This window comes from Callospermophilus lateralis, unplaced genomic scaffold (assembly GCF_048772815.1).
Source record: "Callospermophilus lateralis isolate mCalLat2 unplaced genomic scaffold, mCalLat2.hap1 Scaffold_130, whole genome shotgun sequence".
NCBI classification, from domain to species: Eukaryota; Metazoa; Chordata; class Mammalia; order Rodentia; family Sciuridae; genus Callospermophilus; species Callospermophilus lateralis.
Window position 1 is genome coordinate 947,889 of NW_027512473.1, and position 13,678 is coordinate 961,566.

Here is a 13,678-nt window from a genome sequence, read left to right on the forward strand (position 1 = left end):
CCCTACGTGAGTACCCAAATGAGATATTTATCTTAGATGTCACCATAGTTTTTCCTGAGCAGCTGGTATGTTTTTATCTCATAATTTAGTCTTATAACTGATGATGGTTTTATCTTACTTTCTACCCGTGTTTTATCTTCAGTCAGATGAACTTTTCTGCTTAGTTCTTTTTTTTTTAATATTTATTTTTTTAGTTGTAGTTGGATACAATATCTTTATTTTATTTATTTATTTTTATGTGGTGCTGAGGATTGAACCCAGGGCCTTGCACATGCTAGGCGAGTGTTCTACTGCTGAGCCACAGTCCCCTGTTCTGCTTAGTTCTTACTCTGCTATATTATACTTACAATATTTCTGAAATTACTTTAGGTCTTTTTTTTGAAATTCAGATGATAAATAAATATAAATATCCTGTTCAATAATTATAATAGTATTGAATTGGAATCCTTTTGGCCAGGGCTTTGCCTTCTCCTCCAGAGTATTACAGATTGTGTGATTACCCTATTCATTTTCTCAGAGAATTTTTTAAAAATATATCCTTGAAGAACTAGGGACAGTATAGATTTTTTTTCCTATACATTTTCTCTAAGTATGCCTTTTATGTCTCATCCTTCATTTATTTGCCTGATGACTGTATGATGATTGCATTTCAAAGGAAGATGCTAGTAAACATTTTTGCCTTTTTTAAGTAAAGTGAGCAGATAGAAGTTTGGTCTTACTCTGGTGTGTGTGTGTGTGTGTGTGTGTGTGTGTGTGTGTGTGTGTTTCCTTTTAATCCATTTACTGCTTTGGATAATAAATACTAATTAAAACATTTATCCAGCAGCTTCAATTGTCTGAAGCAATGCTGTCCAAAAGAATTTCTTTTGATGTTGGAAGTCTTCTTTATCTCTCTCTGCTGTTTGTTACTAATAGCCACGAGACATATGTGGATATTGAGCATTTAAAAAGTGACAGATATAATTGAGGAACTGAATTGGAAGCTTTATGTAATTATAATTAACTTTAAATAGCTACATGTGGCTAGTGGCTACTATTTTTGAACAGTGCAGTCTAGAATACATCCTAGAACCTAGGGGGGAAAAAAAAGTTCAGAGTATTTTACTCCTAGGAGAGACATTTAGTTCTTCACTTAGAAATGACTTAGAACTTATTTACATTAGAACTTTTAAGCTCATTGATCTGCTTTTCATTTTATGGATTACAATCAGCAAACTAGAAGTGGTGTTCTGTTTAGAGGCAAAGGCTTGCTAGCAGTGTAAAAGAAAATCTGCAACAAGAGAAACAGAAAAACTCTGAAACAGACACAAATGCTGATGAAAAAAATAGCATAGGGGCTATTAAACAGCATTAAGGGCAGCACTGTATGAGAACATGCTATAGTAATGTGTGTTTATGATGATGCCCTAAGTAAAATTTAGTTGGTGTACTGTGTTTAAGAAGTTTGGGAGAGTTAGGCATGGTAGTACATGCCTGTAATCCCAGCAGCTCAGGAGTCTGAGGAGGAGAATCACAGGTTTAAGGCTAGCCTCAGCAACTTAGTGAGACCTGGTCTTAAAATTAAAAAAAAATAATAATAAACTATGAGGGTGTAGCTCAATGGTAAAGCACCTCTAGATTCAATCCCCAATAACTTAAAAAAATTCAGGAGTTGGGAAGAAAGAGACTCAAACAGGGCTGAGGTTGTGGCTCAGTGGTAGAGCATTTGGCTAGTACGTTTGAGACACTGGGTTTGATCCTCAGCACTGCATAAAAATAAATAAATAAATAAAAGCATTGTGTCCATCGACATCTAAAAAATATTTTAAAAAGTACTCAAAACAGTTAAAATGTGAAAAGAAAACAGTTTTGGCATTTCTATTTTTGTTATTTATCAGTTATGTGAATGATGTGGATCATTTGTTTGCTTCTATATACATCCTCCATTCCTGGATAGCACATGTCTCTGGCTGACTGGGCACCTATTCTTAAAGATTGCTTTGTTTCTCTATGGCTTTTTGCTTGCTGCCATGCAAAATGAGGCACACTTTTCAGTGATACTTGTGACCATAAACAATTAATTATTTGGTTTATCCTAGTATGGCCAACACGGAGATACTTTAAATAAATCATAAATTTTATTGTCTATTATTTCAGGACTACTTATAATCCTGGTCCTGTGAACATGAATCATACAGCATAAAGCTTAGTGCTGCATTTCAGACTTGAATGCATCTGTTGAAATTAAAGCCTTTTTAACTTAAGAAAGTCACACGAAATCATATATTATTATTATTATTATTATTATTATTATTATTATTATTATCCTAGGATCTGGGGAAATATGGTCTTCTCTATTACAACACACTGTTCATGATTCTGCCCACCATGGCCATTGCATATTTCACAGGAGATGCACAAAAGGTAGGACTTTCTAATTATGGTTAAATGGCTTATGTTGATAAATTACTATATTGTTTTTGACCGAAAAAAAATAAACTGTGGGGTTGTTAAAAAGAAATGTGCTTATTAAGTAATACACACTGAGAATTTACTCTTTAGTTTACTAATGTCATGCTAACTTCCTTCTTGGCATAAGTGCTGGAGAGTACTAAGGTGCCTCAAAATAGCTCTTGTCAACATAAAAATAGTACATGCTAACTAGTGTCCTTTTCATATATGCCAGAATAGAGGAAGGGAATTTTTACATTTTTGATTAAACTATAAAATAGGAATCTTAGCAAACTATCCTTGAGAAGCACAAGAATCTTGAAATAGTAAAAACTTCAAAACCCTAAGCAAGATTCTAGGCATCAGTAGAATTTTGTTTCTCTGATAATTGTCATCCTGGCTTAAATTCCAAGTTGTTTTTTTTTTTCCTTAGGAGATACTTATTACTGTGTGGTGCTATGACCATATAAATAGAAACTAATGTTGGTAACTAATTTTCTGCAAATGTTTAGTTAAGTAAATCCAAAATAGAGTACTAAAGTAAATCTAGAGAAGAATTTTTCTCTAAAATAAACCTGTATTCCTAGGGAAAAAGTTAATTCCATATTGTTAGAATTTATAACATTTTGCAAATCAAATTGAAATTCAGAATCCTACCAAGGATTTCTGTCCCAGATTCTTTCTGATAATCCCCCTGGCTAGTACTTCATCAAATACTTATTACTTATTCATTCTTAAGACAGTGATGATGCCCACAGATCAGTGAAGGCTGAAATAAAAGGTTTTTGAGAGCAGTTAGACTATTGAAAACTTGTTCTTGAAACAAAGGATACTGATAATTTATGAAATATAGTTACATAAGACCTCTGTATTTTAAATAATTTGCACATATCATTTTGAATAGATGTGTAAAGTTCTAATGATGTGACCTGCGTACTAGAAGATCTAGAAATGGCCCTCAAGTAGGAAACAGAGCTAACTGCTCTGACCAGTTGTGATGAGTAAATTTCTGTGACTGTGAAGAAAATGGTAGGAAAAACTAGCATTTTTTGAATCTGTATTATCTGCTAGTTGATTTCTATATATAACATGATAGCTTAGAAAGTTTACATTATCTCTAGTTTACTAATGTGAGAGTAGAGGTTCAGAGAAAGTAAATAACTTGCCCAAAGCCATACTAAGGGGTAGGGGGTATCGGGTGGGGGATGGGGGGTAATAGGATCAGAATTTAAACCCAAGCCTTATAGCAAAGACTAGGGTCTTTCCACAGTGGTCTGCTTCCTCCTAGCAAGACCCTGACTGAAGCACCCTTTACTCTTTGGAGTAAGAATGTGATGTAAAATGACCATCCCCTAATGGCAAGATTACAATTCTCTAGGCCAATTTGTATATGAGAAAGTTGGAAGAATTAATATGGTTAGGTATTTTAAGGACCTAGCAAAGACAGAATTTTCATTATATTAAAACTTTGACCTATTGCTTGTAGCTACTTGAAAAAATTGACCAAAGGAGCCATTTCTTCATTCCAGAATGATGACAATTTATGTAAAAAGTTATAATTCGCACATTTTGAAATTCAGTAACTCACATTCATTTTGAAATGCTTTAGTGTAGTTAAGAATATTTATTCATACTGTGAAAATTTGCTTTGTCACCTATGTTAGATCTAGATTTCCTCTTATTCTATTCTTCTATCTCTAAGCAGAAGAGTAGAATTTTGAATAATAGTCTTTTGTTTTTCCAATAAAAGTATCAGGCAAAGTCAAGAAAGGTTTATTTTAGAAGAATAATGATTTTGAAGAATGTCAGTTCATTTAAATATTTTCCAGTTAGAATCATAAACTAATTTTAGAAATTAAACTCATTGTTTTATAGTAAAACTCCATCATTATTTTGGATTTTGTATAAATGTTTATTCTCATTCTTATTACTAATAAAACATTTATTGTGGTACAAATGGATATTGGCTTTCTTACAGTCCCATGCTCTTTTTCTAAACATTCTTTCCTTAACATCTTCTCCATCTCAACATTCTCATATAGTTAAAGACTATTGTATATCTCACTGTGTTAGACTCAGAAAATAAGAAAAAAGAAGCTGCAATAAAATGGTATCGTCTTTAAAGACCATACCATCTTATTAGGGAGCAGACTTGCCATTCTAAGAGCAACATACTCCTTATGGTTTAGATATAAGGTATCCCCCAAAAGCCTAGGTATGAGACAATATCAAAGTGCATGCCTATTAGTAAGTACTATGAGTATTCAGGTTAGGAAGAAAGTGGTGTGAGTTACATATCAACAATTGTTGTTTAGTGAGGTAGTTCTTGTTTTCTTTTTTGTTTATTTTTATTTTTTTTTAGTTGTAGATGGACACAATGCCTTTATTTATTTATTTGTTTTTTTATTTATTTATTATGTGGTGCTGAGAATCGAACCCAGTGCCTCACACTGGGTTTCATCTTTTTTTTTCCCTTTTCAATTCTTAGAAGAGCATCTGTGACATAATAAGCACTTAATATATATTCTTTGAAATAGCAGTGATTCTGTAACTGTAGGCAGGTAGGGTGTGACTGGAGGGGGTGGGTCACTGGGGGTGTGTCTTGCCTTGGGGGCTTTTCTTTTGTCCTTGTGTAGGACCTTTTCCTCTTGACCACTCCTGAGCTGTTTCCCTCCACTGCACTCTTCTGCCATGAAGTTCTGCCTCACCTCCGGCCCAGAACCATGGAACTGGCCATGTATGAACTGGCCATGTATGTATGAGTACCTGCTGGCAGGTACTCTACCACTGAGCCACAATCCCAGCCCAGTTCTTGTTTTCTTAACCACCAAATGCAATAAGCAGTTAGCCTGTTTTGGGGCTTGTTTTAGAGAGAAGACTTACAAAGGTGGTTGAGTGATTATTTTTTTATTTAAAACAGTCTGTATGTCGTAGGTGAAAGCCTACATAACCCAGGGTGTCAAGGAGGCTCATAGTGTTCTACAAGAGGTCTGAGGTTTAGTTTTTCCACTGGAGGATTGATTTTCACAGTAGATAGTGGTTTGTTTGTCTAAAGCCTTATCTAAAAGGGTTTGCATTAAAGAATGGGATATATGGTAAGGTAAGAGTTTTCTCTGTTCTTTCAAAGACCATATTAAGTGCTTATTATGTGTCAGATTTTCTTCTAAGAGTCCGATTCATTGTCAGATTGTCAGTGTGCTTTTCTTCCTACATGTGCATATGTATATTTGGACAAACATGAGTGTTTATGCATACATTTTTAAATGAGGCTGTTGCCAAAAAACAATTTAAGACTGTTTCTGGCCATTAGAATACTTTACCTATTTGGTATGATGCCTTCTACCTGACAAGATACTTCAACATAAATAATTTCCGCTGATCTTTGTTACATACCTCTGTAGTAGGTTGATATCTGTTTTTCAGATGCTAGAAACATGCTCAAGCCCAGTTGGCAAGGTTCAAAACTAGAACCGGTCTGACTCCAGAACCCTTGCTTTTTGCCTGTGTATATGTATCTCCCCAAACTATCTGCTGTCCCTGACTTACATTCTCCATTTGGGACTTCATGCAGGGACTTCTTGTAGGACAAGCCCTCAAATGTGAGAAATAACTCAATGATGGTTAAAAGAGTAGTACTAGGAGTAGTCAGCAACTTGTCCTTGTCATTAATTATTTACGAACAATCACTGTTCTTTCAAAGACCATATTAAGTGCTTATTATGTGTCAGATGCCAGATGCTCTTCTAAGAATTGAAAAGTAAAAAAAAAAAAAGAAGACCAAGGTCTTTGCTTTAATTGTGCTTGGATTCCAGTGGGGTGAGATAGACTACACATAAATTATATACTAAGAGCAATGAAGAGAAGTAGAGCATGAGGAGAATGAAGGGAAGTACTGTTTTTAGTAAGTTAGCTAAGAAAGGTGTCTTTACAAGATTCATTTAAGCAGACATGAACTGAATGGATTGAGAAACCAATTTGTGTGGCTTTTTGGAGTGGAAGTAATCTAGATCTAGGTTGAGGAAAAAGAATGTTCTGAATCCTGAGAAATGAACTCTTAGCATTTTCTGAATGGGTACATATCAGGGAAAGCCAAGGTGGACCTTGAGAAAGGTGGAGGAGGAGAAATGAAAGGTGTGTTCCAGGCAGAACTAAGTATGAACACCGGCATAGATGCAAGTGTTGTTAGAAGATAGAAGTGTAAGACTCGGAGAGGCCTTGGAGAGCATCTGGTTCAAACCTTTTATTTCATAAGTGAGGAAATAGGCGCCAGAGAGGACCCAGGTCTAGATTTCCCAGATTTCCTGATTGTAAGACTGGTTCTGTCACTCTTCTCATTATACCACACCCTGTTTCCTTCTAAATTAGAACCAGTGCTAGATATTGGAATTTGAAATTTACTCTCCAAGTAATAACAAGTCCTTAAAAGCTAGTGATATAAATGGTACAATGAAGAGAAATTTGGGCCTACGTGCAAAAAACCAGCATCTTCTAGGTCTGTCCCCATGCACTAGCTGATTTTGGATAAGTCCTTCTGCTCTCCCACTCTACTTTGTCATGTATAAAATGGGGAGGTTGGGATAAAATATTCTCAAAGTAGTTCCTTTTCTGGGAAGAGACAGAATTTATGAGCAGTAAAAGTCATATTGGTGTGGACACTACTAGGCTGCTGTCCTCCCAGCTGGCCTGAATCTAGTGCTCCCAGATAATCAATGCTTACCAACTGCTTTCATCCGTGGAACTCCTGGCTCTCCTGAGCTTAGGCCACTTATTGCATGGAAGCTCTCTTTGTATTGAATGAAAAGATCTCCGTGATGAGTGGTTAAATGTAAAAGCATGGTGCAAAGGGTAGGCTTTCTTTGAGTAAAATGAAACAAAAAATAAGACACACATAGTTTATTCACTTATTTCAATAAAGGAACTGGAAAAATTATATATGAAACTAATAAAGTAACCATCAAATTTTGCATTTGTGTGTGGGAATAGGTATATAGAAAAGAATGAAGGGACACTTCCAAACTCTTCATTTTTCTGAATTGTTTTTATTGTAGAATCATGTGAAGGTATTTAAAAACTGTACTTTATAAAGTGAACAATAAGAAAAATATTATTTTTTTGGAATAAATGATGAGTATTCTGTGATGAATCCTAACTTCAAAAATAACTGGGAAAGATAGAACAAATTTATTTGTTTGCATTTTTAGATTTGCAGATTCTTGACCTGGATGCAAACTAAAGCAAAATTTGAATTATTTTTCTCAAAGTCTCACTATTAACCTAAGTAGGCAAAGGAAGAAAAATTTTCCTCTGCTAGGGCAAGAATCCAACAAGAGGCTCTGAAAGGTCCAGAGAGGTATTTGACAGGATTGATACAATCTTTAAGAAAGAATTAGAGGTTAAGGATGAAAGAACTAAATTACCTTAAAGACTAAAAGGCAAGTTCCAATTGAACAATGCATCTCAGTGAGCACATAGTACAAGGGAAAGCCTTGGGAAAGCATTCTCAGAAACTAGTCTGGTTGTATGTGTGTATGTGTGTGTGTATGTTTGTGTTTTAAAAGTTTATTCAAGGTTTGCAAGTCTTGCATTTACCTTGAACCAAAGAACCAATATTTTAGCACTTAATGTTTTTAAAATACATATCTTCTAAAATATTTTTAAAAGTTTGTACATATTATATGAAAACCAGCTTCCTGTTAATAAAAGATATCTAATTAATATAGGTAGAGGTGGAGTGGACATCACTTCACTAATGACTTTCCAAAGTGTCAGGACAGATTGTGTTTAAATTCATTAGTTGCTGCCTCCAAAAGGGAATGTATGCAGCATAAAGCCAGTGATTCAGAGTCACAGGAGTTGGAGCTCTGCTTTCTGGCAGCACATTCTGCTAGGTTTTCTCACGTAGGAATGGAACAACAGACCTCTTGCTGTGAATCTCACAAGGCTAGTACTGTAGGCACTGGGACATTGTATAATGTCTTCATTATATCACTGGTTATATTACATGACTTAGGGGAATGACAAGAAAAGTTGCCACACAAATCATCTGTCTGGAAGTGTCTCTTATGAAGCACTGCTGTTTAAATTATGAAAAAGTTTTAGGCTACTGTCCAGGGTGACTACTCTTGTTATTAGTCATTTTTGAGGATGTGACTTTTTCAACAGGAGCAAGAAACTTGGTTAGTAAGTTTAGTAAGTGTAGTTTTGCCATCATACATAGGTTTTATATTGGTGGCAGAGCGTAGTGAGCAGCGAGATAGTGAAAATATCTGGGCTCATATTCTCATTTAAGCTAGCATAAGGGGCAGAGCAGGAGAGGTAGAAAATGGTTATAATAATGTCAAGGTGGGTAACCCAGCACCACTGATTCTAGGAACTCACCTGACTTTCCCAAGGCAGGGAGAGAACTATGGCAGATCATTTGCACCACTAACATTATCTTTGTTCTGCCTTAGCAAGTTTCCTAGCAGTTTACTTTTAGAAAAGGCCACATTTTTTTCTCAATAGTTTTTTTTAAGAGAAAGAAATTTCAAAATAGATTTACATCATTTACAACCTTTTTACCATGATGTTCTATATAGAGTATAGAAAGCCTAAAGTGTTTGTTAAGATTTTTCAAGGTAAGCAGGGAGAATCAAAACACAGAAAATGTCTCATTTATACTTCAGATTTTAGTTTGCATATAAAATAAGTTATTTACTTTTTGTTTAGCAAGTTTCCCTGGAAGTGGAAATGGTTGCACTTGAGACTGAAATGCACAATGAAATTATTCCACGTTTCTCTTTAGATCAGGAGTGGTGAATCAGTGCAGATATTATCCTGTGCTCTTATGGACAAGGACAAATAGTCACAGTGCTTTCCTTTTTGAGCCTGGACATAGCCTCATAATGTTTCCCACTACAGTGTTTCAGACAGCCAGAATTAATCAATCAGAGCTGGTACAAAAGAAAAAATCTTGAGGGCACAGTGGTTCATGCCTATTATCCCAGTGTCTCTGGAGACTGAAACAGGAGGATGGTGAGTTCAAAGCTAGCCTCAGCAAAAGCAAGGTGCTAAGCAAATTAATAAGACCCTGTCTCTAAATAAAATACAAAATAGGGTTGGGGATGTGGCTCAGTGGTTGAGTGCCCCCTCAGATCAATCCCTGGTACCAAAGGAAAAAAAAAGACAAAATCTGATTGTATTCCTGGACTAGATTTTAGTTTTATTATTGTATGTCATTTTAGTGCTTAATCTTACTCAGATACTCCCTAAATCTTTTAATTTCCTTTATCTAAGCTAGTAAAGAATAAATTTTATAGTTAAACTTTTCTGTTTCAAATATTTTTATTTGACTAAAAATCTTACACAGAACATGGTAGGTCCATATAACCTTTGCCCTTTGATTGTATGACACTGTTTTCACTCCTGGAGATTTTGACCCATGGAATTACAGAATACCACCAGCACCTGTAGAGGTGGAGACTTCATTCAAAACAGAAGGAAGCCTAAGAAAGCATCTTTGTATGTTCAGTCTGTAACCACAGCCACCACTTAGCCAAGACTGCAGATCATGGAGCTTGTGGCAGAGTCCTATTTAGTTCTGTGTTACACACAGAATGACCAGTCAGGTCATTCTCGTCACAGTGACTCTTTATCAGAGTTTTCTCTAGAGGCAGAAGTTTTGTTTTGTTTAAACATTTTATTTTTCCTGATTAAAAAAATTACATGATTGTTGTGCCTTCTGTATCTCCTGTCATAGGGAAAATAAAAAGGTTTGCCTGTTGGGGCTGTGGGTGTCGCTTAATGGTAGAGCACTTGCCTAGCATGTGTATGGCCCTGCGTTCAATACCCAGAACCTTAAAAACAAAATTTTTCTTCCCTGCAAATCTACCATCATGAGTTAATAATGGTAGTGGTGGAAGCTTAAGTAAATAATCTCTTCTCTTTATAAATTCAGTATATATTTATATAATTTATATATCTTATTTTATTCTCCAAATTGTTTCTAACAAAAAGCAGAAGGAGCAGATTGTTTTCTACCTTTGTAATATAGACAAGGGCTCATAGAGGTTATATGACTTTATTATGACCTCACAGAAAGTTAATGCAGAGTTACAAGTAGAACTCCTGCTTTTGACTCACTGATCTGATAAGAGCAGCCATCGAGTAGAAAAACTTGTGTTGTTTCCCAGAAGTATAGATAAAAGGACTGTAGGCTGTGGAACTGAACAAGCTCTTACTAGCTGAATAATTTTGGAAAAGTTACTGAATATTTCTGAGTCTGGCACATAGGAAGCTTGTAATAAGTGGTAGCTTTTATTGCTTTCTTAATGCTGTTCTTATGGCAGATAGCAGGGAGGGTGGGCTCTTGAGGTGACTGAATGGGTCATATTTGTCCTTCAGCTGTACTTTCAAATGGCTGCTGCTGATTTTGTTGCTGTCAAAGATCTATTCTTGTGGTGAAGTAGAGGAATGCAGCAGGCTACTTGTGCCATAGACTGGCTTTCTTTAGACATAGGCCAAATACTTAGGAAAATGGCGAAAATAAATCCTCTGACAATTATTTTTCTGTTTTTGAATTGTGTAAATAGAATAATGGCCATAAGATTTATTTTAATATTCTACAGAATAGTTACTGTATCCCCAAAGGGGGCCTATGCACTATATATTTGGGGCATTTTTCCTGAATAAAATTTAATGTTCATTGTAAAGAGCCATGGACTTGCAATGTGTAGATTTGAGTCTAATATATTAGTTATGTGACCTAAAGTTAGTTAGTCATTTGATGTCTTCTGGGGATAATATGACTTGGCTTTTTCATCTTAGAGGGTTATCATGGGACTCAAATGACATGATCTATTCAGAAGCACTCCACAAATATTAGGCAGTATTATTTATTGCTGTAGTTTTCTATTTCATTATGAGCAGACCTAATTAAATCCTCTTTAGCATAGTGCCCCAAGGCCTAAGTTAATACATGTCAGAATCCTGCCCCGTTAGCATAGGAGATTAAGGAGGGAAGGAACTCCTGTATATAGAGTATAGAGAGATTTATTTAAGGTTTTTGCTATATAATTCTGATTATTTTTTACTCTGAAGTCATCCATGCATGTGTGTGTGTACCACATGTACATGATTAAAGATATTCATCAAGAATGTATAAAAAAAACTTAAAACTCAGTCATCAGAAGACTTTTAATTAAAATTTGGCAGAAGATTTGGGTAGACTATAAAAAAAAGAAATACTGATGTCAGATAAGCACATTAAAAGATACCCAACCCTTGTTAGTCATTAGGGAAACAAGTTAGAATTCTGAAATGCCACATGCCACTCACCAGAATAGTCTCTGGGAATTCTAAATATTGATGAACATGTACAGCGGTGAGAGCTCTCATACAGTGCTGGGTAGAATATATAATTATGTAGCTACTTTGGAAAAAAGTATACAGTTTACAAGAAAAAGGTTTATCTTATAAAATTAAGGATAAATTTACCAAAAAAACTAGCAATCTAATGTCCTAGATATTTACCAAAGGCAAATAATAATGTGTCAATAGGCTTTTACTCCAAGGTTAATTGCAGCTTTATTTATAATAACATAATTGTAGAAACAACCCAAATAAAAGTCTATTGACTCTTGACTAAACAAATTGTGGTGTGTGTATATATGTGTGTGGGGTGTGTGTGTGTGTGTGAGATGATATATATAAGTGATATATAATATATATGATATTATATCATGTCATATATATATATATGAACAATAATTCTCCTGGAGTAGATCTTAGTTGTATTTGTATAATTACTTCTATACTTGAATTCTCACATATTGCCAAGGAGGAAATTTTTTGAGGGGGGGAGGAGGTACCTGGGATTGAATTCAGGGGTACTTGACCACTGAGCCACATCCATAACCTGGTTTTGTATTTTATTAGAGACAAGGTCTCACTGAGTTGCTTAGTGCTTGACTAAATTCCTGAGGCTGGCTTTGACTTCACAATCCTCCTGCCTTTGCCTCCCTAGCTGCTGGGATTACAGGTGTGTGCCACTGCACCTGGCTAGAAATGTGTTTTAATGTTGGAGAAAACCTTTAACACTAGTACACTAACAGCCATCTGGGAGAATAGCTGAGTTTAGCCAGATGTGGATGTGTGCCTTAAGGAAATAGATATTTCTTTGCACTAGTAGGGAGAAGTAAAAAATCTCCCCACATTACATTTTAGAAAGTAGGGTGTCTTTTGAAAATTTTTGTTGGTTCAGTTTGATATATTTGAAACTTGAACATCACTCTATCCTGGGAGTGATTCAGGGAAATGCATGCCTGTGTGTGTGTGTGTGTGTGTGTGTGTGTGTGTGTGCGCGCGCGTGCGTGCGCGTGCATGTGTGTGCATGTTGGAGAAACAAACATAAAAGGATTTTCATTAATGAATGAATGAGCTCCTTCTGAGGGCCTGCTCTAAAATCTAATGCTTCCTTGCATATTATAGGCAATGGAGTTTGAAGGCTGGGCTGACACCCTCTTTCTTCTACAGTTCACCCTCTCCTGTGTGATGGGGTGAGTGTTTATCACCTTGTTAGCCGATAGTTTTCCTAGAGACATAGATAAGAGAAATTTGTTCAGGAGTTCATTTGCCTCATTTCCCAGTATATGTTTGGGCTCCTGAGTTGTCAGCTTAGGATAATCAATTCCAGACTCAAGTGGTTTCATAGTACCACCTGGGAGTGTGCTCTTAAGGCTGCTGAATTGATCCCAAAGTCATGTTAGAGGAAGAAAAGAGCTGATATTTATCCATTGGCCTTGTCTATAATAAGCATCATTTTATTTCAGTATGCATTATTTTATCTATACATTGACAGTTTGACACATGTTGTTGTTCTCTAACCTATGAGAAAGCAGGTTCAAAAATTAATTATCAAAGTTTACACAAGCAGTAGATGGCAAGGCTGCATTTGACTTTGGGGCTAATTGATTTATCTCTACCATGTTGTCTTCTGTCTAGAAGAGAAGATGTAAAAGGCAAAGAATATCTGCAAACATGCTTCTCTCCTCACTTTCATGTTTCTAAAATGTGTCCTTCCCTTAGCCAGTCAGCTCATCTGTGACTGGACCTGGCGTAGTGAGCAGATGCTTTAGAATATAATGACATGCTTCCCTAGGATTAAGTCAGCTCAAAAACCTCAGTGGAAACCTAGGATTTCCAAATGCTGCTACTTAGTAATTGAGGGAGCCTGTATCCCCTCTTAAAGTAGTTCCAGTTTGATTTTCTT

The 13,678-nt window shown here is 35.7% G+C and overlaps 1 pseudogene; it reads left to right on the forward strand.

Annotated features, from left to right (window-relative positions):
* The window catches only part of LOC143388448 (nucleotide sugar transporter SLC35D1-like), a 61,440-nt pseudogene that overhangs the window by 15,143 nt on the left and 32,619 nt on the right, over nucleotides 1-13,678 (forward strand).